At 44.9% G+C, this 17,323-nt stretch overlaps 1 long non-coding RNA gene across 1 annotated transcript; it reads right to left on the minus strand.

Moving 5' to 3' along the window:
- Positions 1-1,652: 1,652 nt before the first annotated feature.
- Positions 1,653-13,713, minus strand: LOC122198635. The gene is made up of 3 exons (XR_006193074.1): positions 13,324-13,713; positions 2,994-3,176; positions 1,653-1,707 (listed from the first exon to the last, which is right to left on the minus strand). It is a non-coding gene; the product is annotated as an uncharacterized LOC122198635 (long non-coding RNA).
- Positions 13,714-17,323: the final 3,610 nt, after the last annotated feature.

Consider the following 17,323-nt stretch of genomic DNA (forward strand, 5'->3'; position numbering starts at 1 on the left):
TTAAACAGTGACTCCTGGGGTAAGAATCTTAGGCACAAGTTGTAGGAAGGTTATTTTGAGAAATACAGCTTTTGGTAGCCCCCCCCCCCAAATTATATTGAAAATAATATCTCCCTGCATTTGGAGGGGGTTTTCAGAGCACGTTCGCATATTAGTTCAGCTGACCCTGCTAACAACCCAGTGAAGAAAAATGAGGGGGGTTATTTTTGTCTTCAATTCACAGATGAAGAAAATTGAGACTCCGGTTAAGTGACTAGTTTGAAGGTCACAAAGCTGTGAAGTGGTGGAGGAGAGGCTCAATCTCACATCTTCTGATTCTGTGACATTCAGTGTTTGCTCCTAGGCCAACAGTTCCTATAAACTGTCTCTCCCATTAGCTGTAAACGAATACCTTGGTACCAGGAACATATCTGGTTCATTTCGGTGTCCCCAATGCTGGCATATTCTGATTGCTGAATATCTGTATGTGAAGGAAATGCATTTTAGAATCCCCCCCAGAAGACCTGTAAAGATATGCAGCAGCCTTTGTCAACTCCCCTTTGTCTCTCCTCCCAGCTACATTTGCACACCACACACACACACACACACACACACACACACTTCAGCCCTCTGCTTCAGCAGACTTTGCTCTTTTTCCCCCAGCTATACGGATATATAATTGACATATCAAATTGTAAAATATTTTAAATGTACATCGTGGTGATTTGGTATGTGTATACATTATGAAAAGACGCTCTCCATCTAGTTAATTAACATATCCATCACCATATATATATACATGTATGTACATATATAACATCCATCACCATATAGACATACCTATGTACATATATATGTATATCTTTGAGAATATTTAAGTTCTCACAGCAAATTTCAATTAAGCAACACAGAGTTCAGGATATGCTTTTTTGATACTTCCTGGAAACCTTCACACACGGGAGAACCTGAGAAATCCTGAGGGGGTCACATTTATTACGAGATGCAAACTGCTCTCTGGGAATGTCTTTAGAGTTAGAAGGTAGAATCTTGACTGACTCCTGACAACGTGCAGAATTGTTCAGCTACCTATGGGGGAACTGCTCTTCCTTCCAGGGTCAGTCAGGCCTTCTGGAAGAGACCTGCCGCTCAGTGGTGTGTAGTGACCTTCTACAGCCACAAGAGGGAGCAAGTGGTGCAGGGAGTGGGGCTTAAAAGAGCCACCGGCAGCAAGAAAGACCCCCCCACCCCCCTCTTGTGGGATTGAACCCACAAGAGGAATCTGGAGGGAAAGCCAAAGTGGGAGGAGTAGGAGCCCCCGGGGAGCAGAACAGAGAGAAGGTGAGAGAAAACAGAATTGTAGAGTAAAAACAGGGGGAGGGTGTCAAATCTTTAATTAATCATGTTCTATATAAAAAATAAATTGCTGGGGGACTTTCATCCCTTACTTTGCACTATTCTGATTTTTTTGATAGAAGCATACATTATTTTCACAATTAACAGCACATAAATAAACATATTTAAAACAAGTGGGAAAAAATGGAACAAGCAGTGAGCAAAATGATGGAAAAATCCCAAAGTTGCTCTGGAGTACTAGGAAAAAAATCCATGTCCTTCTTGGATTTTTGCTTTGTTAAGAGGGACTGCCCCCACGCTTTCACATCTGCACTCATTTTCCTTCATTCCTTTTCTTATGAATTGCAACTGTCTCCTGAGCACATTACCTTTAGCCTAAAATGAATAGAAATAAATTAATAGCAGTGCCAATGTTTTGCAGTGATTCTTAACTGAAGCTGTCATTTCCCCTTTTTTATGAAGATAAAACTCTAAATGATCAGTGCCATTAATGAGCTATAAATTCAATGGTTAGAAATTCATTAGAAACAATAGTAAAACTATTTCGGTTGCCTCTTGGAAGCCTCTATTTAGAGAATTTGTTTTGCATATCCTAAGAGGCATAGCTATAAAGCAGTGTGAATGATTTTAATTAAACATCTTAGACATTATATATCTAATTGATGTCTTTCCTGCAAACCACAGGAACCAATATGATTATTGCAGGCATCAAAGCATTTGGCTTAGGAAATTGCCCTCTGAGTCCATTTAGGAAAAAAAAAAAATTTTTAAATTGACTTATGTCATGCTTCTTTGGGACTCCAAATGTTATTAGCCATCTTAAAATGTGTTTTATGCAAGTGAATTTAGTCTTGGGTGACTCAAAGTTTTTCTGGAAATTAATCCACCTTCAGAGTTGATAAAGACTCCCCACCTCCATCATGGGCTACTATTCCAAGACAAGGAGGGAGGAATGAGCAGAATCTAGCCTCTGTGTTGGGACTGCAGCTCTCTGATGAGAGTGGAGGTTAGAAGCTCTAGTTGTCTCTGTACAATGCTCTCTTAGCGTCTCCCTGGTTCCCACACAGCTAAAGAGAAGCCTGGGGGCAGGGGGGAGTCTCTACTCACCCCGACTCCTCTGAAGCTGGGTCTGAACTTGTATGGACCCTGGGGAAGTGGGCTTATACTGTCCCAATGCTTCCCAACAACTTGTATACTCTGTATAAGAAGCTAGAAACTAAGGGTATCTGGAGGCATCACCTTATATTACATAAGTATTGAATTTGTATGAAACTTCCAAATAAAATCTTTTAACACTTTTAATGAGAAGCTTGAGTTTGCTTTCATCACCAGAATTTTTTAAATCAGGTTTTTATGCTTAAAATGGCTCCTTGCAATGATTCCTCAAGACTTTTTAATCATAACCTCTGCAGAATTTTGACAGTCACTGTCAATGACTTTGTTTGCAACAGAAGGTGATAAAAATTTTAAGGCCAGCTTTACAGCCATTCAAATTGACCCTTGTGACAAAAGAGAACGCAACTGCTCTTCCTCTTCTTCCATTGACAAAGGGAATGTTGCATTTCTGGTAGATTATGAATTCAGTGGAATGTTTTCAGATCAAATATTTCAAAATAAGGGCTGTAATTTGCAGAGGGCACATGTGTCATTAGAGGGCTCACCTTGCCCTTGCTGTAGATGGCCAGAAGTATCCCAGGGATACGAAGACATGTATTAGGGAGCCGTGACGCCCAGGAGCTGGGGCTTTTTGTCTCCTCCTTCTCCATTGGCTACCCCTGGGGCTTCATTCTTGCTTCTTGGGTTCCTCATCCAGACAGGCACTGTGCTCTCTGCGGGGGGTGTAGCTGCGAGGGTGGGAGGACACCTCTTTAACTGCCTTCAGCTCAACCATGCACAGCAACCAACACAGATGTCACTGGTGATGCCCCAGCCTCTCGAGCTGGAGGCTTAAGAAAATTGGGGTGTTGGGCACACTGGTAACCCATTCACAAAACCCCACTATAAACCACTGTGGGAAACTCTTTTACATTGAACTCTAGGAGTCTTCTCCACTCGCATCCTGCTCAGCCAGCTCCTCAGAGAGCGGAGCAGAAGATCATCGAGCCATGGCACAGAGTGCCATGGCATCAGAGTGCCCTCCACTGACTTTGCACCCAGGGCCAAGCTCTTTTGGAGCTCACCGAGGTTAGCCACAGCCACAGGAAGAAGATGTTTTAGGGTTCCTGTCCTCAAGGATGTGTTACTTTTGAGATGTGGCCACCAACCTCTTTACTGTTCAAAGTGGAATGTCTAAGAGTTATTCCAGATGTGGTTGGAACAACTCTCACTAGAGTAAATGTACAGTCACCCAAGCAGACTATTTTGAAAGGAATGGCACTCATTTGGATATTAAGCTTCTCATGTTGGGATAACCTATGCTTCCTATCCTCATGCATAGTCCTTTCTCATCCATAGGTCAAGAATTCTGTGTTTCTGAAGCACTGTTACAATACTTCAGTAAGTCAGCATGAATCCAACTTTGTGAGTGGGCTTGTTCTGATACTCATCAGTTGTAGCTTTGTACCTCTCATTTGTTTGTGGCTCCTCACTGAGTAACAGATTACCCCATAGTTTAGCAGCTTAAAATAACAGACATTTACCACCTCATAGTTACTGTGTGTCAGGAATCAGGTGGGGCCCAGCTGGGTGCCTCTGGCTGCAGATGCCTCATGAGGTCGCGGTCAAGCTGTTGGCTGGGGACTGTGGTCTCACCTGAAGACTTGACTCAGGGAGGATCAGTTTGTAAGTTCACTTCATGGCTGTTGGGAGGATTTCGTTCTTTGTAGGCTATTGGACTGAGGACCTCAATTCCTGACTGGCTTTTGGCTGGAGACTTCCCCCAGTTCCTTGCCATATGACTCTTTCCATAGTGCACTTTTCCAACATGGCAGCTATCTTCCCCTCAGAGTGAGCAAGCAAGAGAGAGAAAAAGCTTCTAAGATAGAAGCCACTAGATTTGCAACCTGATCTTGGGAGTGATGTCCCATCCTTTTAGCCTAAATCTATTTCATCAAGTCCAGCCCATGCTCCAGGGGAAGAAATTACACAAGGACATGAAGCATGGGAGGCAGAGGTCATAGAAGCTACCCACCACATTCCCCCAAACACCCACACTTGTTCCGTCTCTCTGAGGCTCCAGCTGGATTATGTGCTGGTTTTCCCATCCTTTTAGGACAGGAGCATTGCTTCATTCTCCTTAGCATCTCCTTCACATTCATTCATTCACTCCTTCGTTGGACAAGTATATATTGAGGCCTACTATGTGCCAGATTCCATGCTAGGCACAGGGGGTGGGGGGCAGTGGAGAAGAGGCACAAAGCTCTTTTCCTTCTGATCGCTTGCCTACCCTGTGGCCTGGCGTAGTCTTCTCAGAGGCCAGCTGGTGCCATGTGGATTGGCCAGGGGAGAGCCACTGTGCCACCTGTCTGCTGATGGGGCCTCTTCCAGATGCCACCTCCGTCCGGGCACCATGCTCCACCACCAGCCTGGTCACCGCCCCCTCCTTCTGGCAGCCGGACTTCGTTTCTCTATCCTGGGCCTTCCCAGGTCAGCTCATCCTCCTGCCTTCTGAGTGATGGCTCAGTCTCCCCACAGGGTAATGACTTGTATAGTAAACTGAGTCAGTATTGTAAAAATACTCCGAGCAGTAGCTGGCAATAGTAAACACGTAAATTATATCCTTCCCCATACTGTTATTCTGCACACCTGTTCAGGCAGCTACAAAATTAGCCATCGTCACAGAATCATACCCACACAGTTGTGTGAATGGGAACATCAGTAAACAGCTATGCCTGTTTCCCTCAATTTAATCATCGCTTTGGAGCTCTTTTCTTAAAGCACATCTGATTTCATTATGGAAACCTGAACATTTTCTCACCACCCAGGTTCTTTGCCCAGAGGCTCCTGCATTGCCTCCACCCCGCCCTGCTCGCTGCAAAGGCTGTTGGGGGACTAATGGCGGTCAGCTGCACTTTGGCTGCAGGGTGCTGCGGGCAGGAGGATTTGGGCCAAGATTTTGTTTCCAGCTCACTGGGATAGCCTGCCTATACATGCCACGTGGTAGACTGCACGCCAGCCATTTGCAAAGGGTCACTCAGAAGCCAGAGACTGTGTTGAAGTTGGGGTCCCCTCCTCCAGCTGTTGGTGAGCTCTATGTAAGGAAGAGGTCTTGGGAAGGGATTGTTGCCCTTCCCCGCTCCATTTTCAGGAGTCTCTCCTAGGTACACCACACCGGCAGGTAAGCTGGGATCATTAGCTCCACGCCTCTGTCAGTGGCTTCCCCTCTGCAGAGCAGGTGTTGCTTGGATATAAGGAAACTTGCCCTCTCTCTCTGTCGCCCTGTCCCCACTGTGTCCCTGGCTGCTGAGAATCAGGGGCTGGCAGCCTGGCTCACTTCTTGTGGTGAAAATAAGTGTTTGCCTTCTCCTCTCAGCCCCCATCTGTGGCCTGATGAATAAACAATTAAGGAAGTTGGAATGTTCATTGCTCACGACAAGCCAAGCTTTCCAGGAGCCAGAGAAGAGGGAGTGTGAGGGAGTACGGGAGTACGGGGGGGGGGGGGGGGTGAATTTAGAAGTGTTGTCACTGAAACACGGAGGTCTGCAGCACTCATCTGGGAACATTTCTCCCCTGATCTGGCTACACCTGCTTGCCCCTTTCTGGTACTTTCCCCCCATCCTCTCGTGATTTTCCTTCTTACACCTCCATCCAGCTGTCACTTCTCCCATAAACTCTCCTCTCTCTCCCTCTCCCTCTCTCTCTGCCTCTCTCTGCCTCTCTCTGCCTCTCTCTGCCTCTCTCTCTCTCAGGTGTCACTCCTCACCCCCTGGATCTTCCATCTGAGAGGAAGCACCCTCCCATATCATAGATGCTCTGATCTTCCCTCTCCCACCCACATACCCCTTCCTCCTCCAATCCCCGCCCCTCTGCTGCAGCTGTGGTTGGAGATGGAAGGCAGGGAATCATGGGGGTGGGGGGCAGGTGTCTCCATCCTTGTGCCACACAGGTTCACAGAGCTTCTGTGCTGGGGGTAACACTCAATAAGCACTGAGAAACAGAATGCAAAGATTTTTCTCAATGGTACAGGGTGACCGCTGTTAGAGCAGGGTAGGTGGGTACGGAATGGTAGATGACTTTTCTTTAGGTTCCCTCCTGGTCTCCTGCTCTCTTCTGCATTCAGGTTCATGTCTTCTATTAAAGACATGTTTGTCTCCACCTGGATCTCTAAGACTACCTGACAGGTGAGTGACCGAGGATTAGCAACTGTCAGTCAAGCAATCTCTGGAGAATATAAAGAATTCCCAGAATGCAATAAAAAGGCAAATGACCCCATTACAAAATGGGAAAAGGACTTGAATAGGCCATACAAATGTCCAATAAGCACCTGAAAAGATGCTCACTGTCGTTACTCCTTAAGGAATGTAAATCCAAACTACACTGAGATGCCATTTCACACCTACTCAGATGACTATTGTCAAAATAAACGAGAAGTGACAACTGTGGCTGAGGATGTGGAGAAATCAGAACCCTTTAACATCGCTAGTGGGATGTAAAATTGTATGGATACCGTAGAAAACAATTTGGCAACTCCTCAAAAAGCTAAACATACAATTATCATATGGCCCAGTAATTCCACTCCTAAGTATATATCCCAAAGAATTAAAAACAGGGACTCAGGGGTGCCTGGGTGGCTCAATCAGTTAAGTGCCTGACTTCAGCTCAGGTCATGATCTCATGGTTCACGAGTTCGAGCCCCACGTCGGGCTCTGTGCTGACAGCTCAGAGCCTGGAGCCTGCTTTGGATTCTGTGTCTCTATCTCTCTGCCCTTCCCCTGTTTGTGCTCTCTCTCTCTCTCTCTCTCTCTTTTAAAAATAAACATTAAAAAAATGGTTCAAATGGTAAATTTTATGTTATATATGTTTCACCACAATAAAAACAACACAAAACCAAAAAAAAGAGAGCTCTGAAGGGTAGATATATGAACATGGGCTCTAGAGGTTGCATTTTCTGGGCCATTTACTAAGAGAGTGACCTTGGGCAAGTCTTGTCATCTTGGACAAATCCTGGCGGAGTGTTGGTTTTCTCACCTGGGAGCAGCTCAGTGAAGTGCATGAGAGGGTAGGCTCGGACTAGGATTGCTTGGCTCCAACTCCCACTTTGATAGTCACTTTGATAGTCACTTTGATAGTCACTTTGATACTGAGTCCCCTTGCTCCATTTCGCACCTGTGAAATGGACGCAGTACTACTCACCTCATTGTTAGTTTTGTTAATTTCTGTCAAGTTCTCTAAAACAGTGCCTGGCGGGGTGCCTGGGTGGCTCAGTCAGTTGAGCGCCTGACTTGGGCTCAGGTCATGATCTCGCGGTTTGCGAGTTCGAGCCCTGTGTCAGGCTCATTGCTGACAACTTGGAGCCTGGAGCCTGCTTCGGATTCTGTGTCTCCTTCTCTCTCTGCCCCTCCCCCTCTCATGCTCTCTCTCTCTCTCTCTCTCTCTCTCTCTCTCTCTCTGTCAAAAGTAAAAAAACATTAAAAAATTTTTTTAATTAAAAATTCCAAAATACTAAAACAAAAAAAACCTTTTAGGTATACTAGCATTATAATAGCTTTATTTATTTCTCCTAAACTTTTAGACTTTGCAAATTCCACGTAAGTTTATTGAAGCTTAAATTTTCCTTTTCTTTTTCAATCCTGCTGCACTAGTGCCCTATGCATTTTTTAAGTCGGCCCAGGTGGTAATTCACAGTGGCTATGGGGAGAGTCACCAGAAAAATTATATCTACATCCATAGGTGATTTTGAGGCTTAAATAAGATAAATGTATGTGGAAAACTCCGTTTCATGGTATGCGATGTTCCTCAGTTCTATGAGAGCCAAAGTCCCCTTCTTACAACAGATAATTGTTTACAGCCAGTGGCAGGCAGAAATCTAAGAGAGTTTCCCCAACCCCGCTAGGTACACACCCCTTTAATCCCCTCCCACAGGGTGTGGGCAGGACCACTAAATATTATGGGATGGATGTCCCTCCCATAATTAGATGACTAATCAATTGATTGTGAGTTAATAAAAAAGATTATCTCAGGTGGATCCAATCTTTACAAGAAAGTGAAATATTACGTTCTCTCAAACTACCACCCTATTAGATGTTTTAAACCACTACATCTGTGGAAATCTGTTACACCACCCTGGAAGTAATATCCCCTTTTCCATCTTGAAATAAAATTCAGAGATAACATAGTCTGCTTATATACCTCATATCAGAAGTTCAACATAATGTCTGAACTATACTATAAGAAGTAAAAGGAGAATAATGTATGTATTTCAACAAGTGAGTGCCCAGTCCTAATCACACAAGAAGACATATGAGAGAGCCAGATGTTTGCACCTGTGTATAGAACCATAGAGAATGTCACGGGTGCAAATGCAGACTGACCAAAATTTTCCAAACTAGTGAAAAATCCCTGGTAAAATTTTGTATGAAACAAAGTACAATCTTCTGTCCGTTTGTATGCTAGCTGCATTTCCCAAAATGTCAGTATATATTAAAACCTCACAAAAGGCACCTTGTAATTCAAGTTGTGTTTTATACACCTATAACTATAAACAGCTTTCTCATTTATACAGCTGTCCGGTGGGACATCTACAAGTTATCCAGGATGCAGAAAAATTCTTGGTGGAGATGGGAGCCCATCTCCTAAAAGCCAGGAGCCCCCTTTCCAAGTCATGGTGCAATCCCAAGCTCCCCCACAAATTTCCTAAATGGCTCCCACGGGAAGGTGCTGCTGGGACTGCTGCAGAACATCCAGGTGCTATTATTACTTGGTGGTGCTCACTTCCTGTGCCCTCCTGGGTTGGTTTTTTGGGGTGGTCATGCTGCAAAAAGGTACATTGGGTATAAGGGGTTTTTTTTTCGTATCTTTTTTTTTTTTTTTTAACATTTATTTATTGTTGAGACAGAGAGAGACAGAGCATGAACAGGGGAGGGGCAGAGAGAGAGGGAGACACAGAATCCGAAACAGGCTCCAGGCTCTGAGCTGTCAGCACAGAGCCCGACGCGGGGCTCGAACTCACGGACCGTGAGATCATGACTTGAGCCAAAGTCGGACGCTTAACTGACCAAGCCACCCAGGCGCCCCGGGTATAAGGGTTTGTGTGTGTGTGTGTGTGTGGTTTTTTTTTTTTTTTTTTTTTTTTTTGCTTGTTTGGCAAGATGACAATATTGAAATTAAAAATCCAAAGCCCTCCAGTGGCGATGGCCAAGAAAAAGGCCACTGCAGAGTGTCCCTCTCCTTGCATAGGCAGCTTCCCAGCAGAGCCATGTGTGGGGGCAAAGCTGTGAGGCCCAGCGGGGTGCGCCAGAGTTCTGGAAGCACAGGAAGTCAGTGGAGCCGCCTGCCCACGGTTTTCTGGTTTTCCATAGCTGTAAATGTTGTGGGTGACAAGGTCACTCTGGCTAGTTACCAAGATGCCTGGCTTGGTGTACAGGGATCACTGATGCTCATTTCTGCTGCCCCAAAGGGTGCAGTGGTGATATGCAGCATGCTTCCCAGACGAAAAGCAGAAGGCACTGAGTGAGAGCATCTCCACCCAAACTGAGGGCCTGAGAAGTGTGACCGCCCCCACTTGCAGGGAGAGTGGGCAGGGGGTGCTGAGTGTGCAGAAGGAAGGTCCGTGGGTTCAGCCTGGGCACAGTAAAAGAGCACCAGTTAAATCCTCCCGTGAGAGACTCTGAAAGGAGAAATGCTCAAAGGTCACCGGCTTCCAGCCCCGGGAGCCCAGCACCCCACTGCTTCCACTGGAGGGTTTCCTGCTGGGATCCCAGCTGCATAGGGCCTCTACAGGGAGACTGAGAATAGAGCAGTTCTCCAGCAAGCCCACAGCCTCCCTTGGCACCTCAGGGCCTCAGAATCCCGAGTGGGTTTTTAACTAGGTGTCAGAAAAACCTCACTGCTTCCCCAATACCACCAGAGTGAATCCACTGCCAGGATGTGCAACCCCCACAGGACAGAAAGCTTCTGATGTTCAGTTAATCTGGATGCTGGATTTTAGTGTGCGTGCCTGCCTAATGGGATCCGGGGGGGAATATTCAGCCCTCCGTTCTGGTGTGGACTTGTCCTGGAAAGTGTGCAATATATTTGAGTCCTGTGCTGGTTCCCATTCATTATGAATCATCTCGTCTCTTGGATTTGCAGACCTGTTCTTTTGTAGTCTACCTGTAAGGGAACACTTCGGCTTCAAGCCGGCAATGAGAAGGGCCCTATTTCATGAAATTCACTGGTCAGACACAGACAAATCTCATAACATCTTTGTTATGTTTGTTGAAACCTCATTGGGCAGTACTTTCATTGCTGAGCAACAATCTTTTCCCCAGCAGATGGGGATAGCAAAGGGATCTCCGCTCCGTTTGGCACCACTGAGGAAAGAGCTGCTCTCTTAATGTGAACCCTGGGAAAGGAACCCAGAGTAAGACAGGGACTTTCAGTTTTAGGACCAGTACCATGATCTGGAAATGCTTGATTCTTTCTCCTTCCTAGAGCCACCGGGAGAGTCCCTCCTTGTACCCAGGGCCATAGAGTCCTCAGTTACGAATCATACATTTCTTACATTTCAACATCTTTAAAATTAGATGCGTCTTGTATATTTCTTAACAGAATGATACACTCAGTGCAGAGCCCGCTTGAGATTCTCTCCCTCTCTGCCCCTCTCCCTGCTCTCTCAAATAAAAAAAATCCAAAAAAATTTTTTCTTAAATAACAAGGGCATTAATCCTTCATGAGAACCCCACCTTCATGAGCTCATCTAAACCTAATTACTTCCTATCTTAACCTGGTCCCACTGCTATCACAAAAATACCACAAACTGGGTGACTTATAAAGAGCAGAAAGTTATTTCTCATGGTTCTGGAGGCTGGAAGGCCAAGATCAGGGTGCCAGCAAGGTCCGGTCCTGGTGAGGGCCTTTTTCTGGGCTGCAGACTGCCAACTTACTGTGTTTTCACACGATAGAGGGAGTAAGGGAGCTCTCTCAGACCTTGTTTATAAAGGCACAAATCCCCTTCATGAAGGCTCTGCCCTCATGACTTAATTACCTCCCAAAGGCCCTACCTCCTAACACCATTACCTTGGGGGGTAGGACTTCAACATATGAATTTGGGGGAGGGCACAGGAACATTCAGGTCTTAGCACCTCCCACAGGCTTCATCTCCAAATATCATCACATTGGGGGTTAGGGCTTCAACATATGAATGGGGGTAGGGAGTACAATTTAGTCTATACCAGATATCATTGCCAGTGAGGTGTGATCATTTGGATGAGAGTTTTCCTAAGTCATTTCTGGTTGAACATAACACATGTGACATAATGGTTAATTTCTGTGTCCAGCTGATGGTTATTTTTCGATGTGCCACAAAACACCCAAACTTGGCTCTTTTCTGGTCAACGATTTTCTTATTTATCTATCTATTTATTTAAATATTAGTTAACATACAGTACAATATTGGTTTCAGGAGTAGATTTCAGTGATTCATCACCTACATACAACACCCAGTGCTATCCCAACAATTGCCCTTTTTAGTACCCATCACCCATCTAGTCCATCTCCCACCCACATCAATTGATCCCTTCATCAGTTTGTCTCTATCATTAAGAGTCTCTTGTGGTTAGTTTCCCTTTCTTCTCTTCTCCCTCTTCCCATATGTTCATCTGTTTTGTTTCTTAAATTCCACATATGGGTGAAATCGTATGGTATTTGTCTTTCTCCAATTGACTTATTTTACTTAGCATAATACATCCTAGCTCCATCCACGTCATTTCCAATGGCAAGATTTCATTCTTTTTGATGGCTGAGTACTGGGCAATGATTTTCTATCAATAATTTTAACAAAGGTATCATAAAGTTGTTTATCTAGTTATTTATAGTTTATTCAAAGCTAGGAGGACAACTTGTATCCTACTTGGAAAACACTTCCCACTAAATGAAATCGGCAATGTGGAATTTAACAAAACAAAAGAAGTATTCATTTGCATTCAAAGAATCAATGGCACTGTGTAAGATGAGGAAGAAGGTGATCAGACCATTCTGTGTAGAGGAAGGTTTAGTCAATATAAAGTTTGATGCGAAGCAAGACTGTCATAGAGTCATGAAAATAGGTAGCAAAGAATTACATTTTATTTATTAAACATTTATTTTGAGAGAGGGAGAGAGATAGAATATGAGCAGGGGATGGGCTTAGAGACAGAGACAGAGAGAGAGAGACAGTTTCAAGCAGTCTCTGCACTGTCAGCACAGAGCCCAATGAGGGGCTCAATCCCACGAACCTCAAGATCGCGATCTGAGCCGAAATCAAGAGTCAGACGCTTAACCTACTGAGCCACGGAGGTGCCCCAAGAAGTACACTTTAGAAAGTATTCTGACCTTAAAATATAATGGTTCTATTGGACTCTGGACACAGATTCATATAAAGGAGTTTCTCAGCCTCAACACTATTGACACTTTGGACCAGGTAATCCTTTGCTGTAGGGGCTGTCCTGTGTATTATAGGATATTTAGCAGAAGCGAGAGAGAGAGAGCACACAAGTGAACACATGAGCCATGCTCTAGGGGTGGGGGAGAGCACACAAATATGGCAATATGCTAACAATTGTTAAAAACTAGGTGGAGTGTATGTGGTTGTTTTTGTACTAGTTTGCTTTTTCCATGTGTGTGAAAATGTTGGGGGAATAAATGGTTTGGGAGAAAAGCTGGCCTCATTTTTCAAATGGAGACCAAGTAATTTTCTTATTTATTTTTAGAGCCAAAAAAGATTGACCTTTTCTCCAAATAGAGCCCAAATAACTTTATTTATTTCTCTAGCCTTTTCTCATTTGTGGAGGCACTTGGAGTTCACCTTTGAGAGTACAAACTGTCTATAATAATTGAACCTGAAAAATCCCCCAAAGGGGAAGGGTGTGTACTTACACAGGGGGCGTCATCCACACAGGTGACTTCATGAAGACTCCCCTACCCTGGCCTCCGGGAGCCTGAAGCCTGGAGCTGTGTGGGTAGGATGGCCAGTGTATCCCAGTCTGCCCCGGGTGGTTCCAGTGCTAGCAGGAAAAGCCCCAGCTGGGTTGTCGGTCACTCTTGTGCAGTGCGGAGGGCCTGGCTGTGTTTACAATGTTGAGCAATGAGGAGGAGGGCAGTGTGCATCCTTGACCCTTTATAGCTCACAATGAGCTGTTGTTCTGTTAGTAGATGGTTCTAGCTCCAGGCATGATTCCACTAGGCTACACCTCTACCTGCCAGCAGGTGCCTTCCACCCACAAAAGTCTAGTCCAAAGGGCTAGACGTCAATGTCAAGGACACTCTTCAGAAACTATGACCTAGACTGGAGGCTCTGAAATAAGGCAGAACAAAAGGCCAACGTCACCAGCCCAACATGAGAAACTTAGTTTTGACCTTGTTGCCTTTCCCTGTTATTTCCCCCTCTTAGTGTTTATAAACCGCTTATTTCATTCCTCCCTCATCCTCTGCCTTCTCCACTCTTTGTAATCCTGTAATTACCACTTGGGAGAAGATTGAGACCTGGAGAAATTACGCAGTTTGCCCAAGGGCCCAGACCTGGTAAGGGCAGACACAGGACTTGAGACCAGGTTTCTCTGAATCCAGAGTTCCTGCTGCTAATCACTTCATTCCTGCTGTAGACCGAATGTCTGAGTCCCCCTAACATTCACATGTTGAAATCCTAACCTACAATATGATGGAGTTGGGAAATGGAAGGTACTTAGGCCTGGGAGTGGAGACCTCATGAATGGAATTAGTGCTCTTATTAAAGAGGCCCCGGCTCTACCATGTGTGGATACAGCAAGAAGTAGCTTGTCTACAACCCCAAATAGGGCTGTCACCAGAACCCAATCGTGTTGGCACCCTGATGTCAGGCTTTCAGCCCCCGGAGTCATAAGAAATAACTTTCTGTTGTTTACAAGCCACCCAGCGTATGGTAATTTGTTACAGCAGCCCAAACAGACCAAGGCCATTCCTTTCCCACTCATCACGTTCATGAGCAGTGGTTCACCTCAGTGGCTCTGCCTTCCCAGGAAGACTTTGCATTTTTACAGGAATTTATAAAGCCAGAAACCCCTGCAGGACCCCGAGAAAAGAGAGCACACATGTATTTCTCACAGCATTTCTCATGTGGCATTTCATGTGGCATTTCTCACAGCACTGGGAATGCTCTGCACGTATCACAAGGGCATCCCACCCATGACTGGGCGTTCTCAGCCTCCTAACTATTGGTCTAGAGGAGCCTCCTAACTATTGGTCTAGAGGAACAGCCGAGAGCCACGCTTCGGCAGGAGATAGACAAGGGCTCAGTACCCGGCTCTGCCCCACAAGCGGTGACCTTGGACAAGACGTTTAAACCTCTCTAAGCTGTAGTATTCCCAGGCATAGCATGGGGATACTAAGAGCCCCTAAATCGTAAAGTTACTGTTAATTTCAACAAATTAGTTCATGTGAAGGAGTGAGAGCAGTGCCTGGCCCACTGTGAGAGAATCTTAAGAAAAACACTCTAAGATGCCTACAATATTGAGGGGGAATCATGGGTTCCATTTTCTCTATAAGATAAGCTAACACATTTCATGTACCTCGGTGGAGCCAAGTGACACATGATTCAAACTGAGAATAGAGTCATATTTTTAACATTTAAATATGAAAAAAAATCGGTTTTAAAAATTCAGTTTTTATTCGACTCTGTTGAAGGAATGTAAGGGTAATCAAATATAATCCTTAATCATCTTTCTAGTACCTCCTTGTCTCTTCTTCCTGTTTTGATGAACCTCAGCGTCTCCCCCGGTCCCAGCTAGCTCAACCCCAAACTCTCCCCCTCATCCTCAATCCAGCAGCTCTTGAGGACGCTGCTTTTGGCCAGTCCTTTCCACCTCCCCTTCTGCCCACCCCTCCCCCACTGCTCTTTCCCCTCCTCCCCCTCGTTTTGCTCAACTCCATCCTTCGCTGTCCCTTTTCTGATTTTACAGCATAGAAGTGTTGGAATTACATATTTTTTGTGTGTTTCGGGAAACACACCGACGTGTGTGGGAGTGAAATAACGTGACTTTTGAGATCCGTTTTTAAATACTTGGGGAAAGAAAAAAAAATAAATGAAATAAATGTGGCAAAATCTTGACAATTGTTCAATCTGGGCGAGGGCAATATGGGTGTTTTTGTTTTTAATTATGCCCTCTTCTTTTGTGGAGGTTAGAAATTTTTCACAATTACACAAATACTAAGTCTTAGGCCAATGTGGCAGAAAGACTCTCTATAAAATGGGAGGGAGAGAGGGGGAGGATTAGGGGGTAAGCAGTCGAGTCAGGCCTCATGGGGGCTGGGGAAAGAACCAGGATCTGTAGCCTGTCAGGAACTGAGACTGGCACTCTGGGCTATCTCTTTCTGGGGCTACGTGGTTTCTAGTCTTTCTTTTTTTCTTCTTTTTTTTCAACATGTTTGTTTATTATTTAGAGAGAGAGTGAGAGAGAAAGCGCGCACAAGGGAGGGGCGGAAAGAGAGAGAGACAGAGTATCCAGCAGACTCTGCTTGTCAACACCTGATGTGGGGCTTGAACTCACAAACCACCGTGAGATCGACCTGAGCTGAAATCGGGGTCAGATGCTTAACCAACTGAACCACCCAGGCACCCCTCTCGTCTTTCTTCATTCAGCATAATTAACTCCTGCTGCTTCTTTCTCTCCCATCTGGCTCTTTGTGTCTCTATGCACAAGGCGGAAAACAGTCACTCCCTACATCCCAAGTTCTCCTATCTTTGATTACAGGCGACCAGGAGAGACTGCAGGGATTTTCCCCGTATTCCGATTTTCAACTTGCCAGGACAGAGAATCTGAGTGTCTCCCTTTGGTCAAGGGTTGCTCCTGGCCCAATTATCTGTGGTCAAAGGGCCACTCAGTACAAACATGTTCACTAGGTGCCTGCATGAACATGTCGGGGAGTAATTCTCCAAGAAGCACTCCTCAGCCAGAATGGGGGCTTTCTCCTGTAAGTAACCATAACTTCAGTTTATAAAAATAATCAGTTCAAATGTTTTTAAATTCTGAAATGTAAAATTGAGGCCTTGCCAGACCCTGAAATGCCATCTGAATCACCCCATCAAGAGAAGCCTGGTTAGATCCTATATCATCCTTCAGAGCTTTCTGTATCATTCTGGGTCTTTACAAAAATCTGTCATTTATTTCTGAGCTGGGTGGGGATGCCCAGCTAACCAGAATATCCTATTCTTGGGCCTGCCAAATAAATAGGGGTTTACTGTCTTCCCTGGAGTCTGGAATGGTTTCGGTCAAATAGGCTCCACATTTCCATGAGTTTTAAGATGCTGAATATCAGCCAGCTCCACCCCACCAAGTGTAATTGTTGACAGCTGTGTCTTGAAAAGACTTTCTTTTGTTGCTCATCCTGCTGAGTGAGCCGAATTGCTTCATTAACATTTAGGCCATGTTACACGTTCAAGTGCTTGCGAGGTATTTGGATTTCAGATGAGGTTGTTTTAAAAAAAAAAAAAAAAAAAATTTCTTGCAAACATGACAAGCCTCCATTTTTGTAATGAGTTTTTGTGTATATGGGTGCTATTGAAAGCGGATTTGCATCTTTGTTCATTTGTCATGCAAAGATGTACAGAAATGATTGGTATGGGTTGACCTAGTTATTAAGGCCTTTTATATTTGTGAAGAGCAAATTTCAAATCATTCCCTAGAGTGGCTGCCAGAGAAGACAGTGTCAGTTCCAAAGGGTGCTCAATGGGGGAGGGGAGTCGCTCCCCTACTAAAAATCACAGGCTTCCCTAAGCCTTCCCAATGAACGTACAAATGGATATAAGCAAAAACGAAACCAAAACAAAACCAAAAACAAACCCCAAAAAACCCCCAAAACAAAACAAAAAACAAAACAAAACAACAACAGTAAAAACCAGTGA

This window comes from Panthera leo, chromosome C2, assembly GCF_018350215.1.
Source record: "Panthera leo isolate Ple1 chromosome C2, P.leo_Ple1_pat1.1, whole genome shotgun sequence".
Taxonomy (NCBI): domain Eukaryota; kingdom Metazoa; phylum Chordata; class Mammalia; order Carnivora; family Felidae; genus Panthera; species Panthera leo.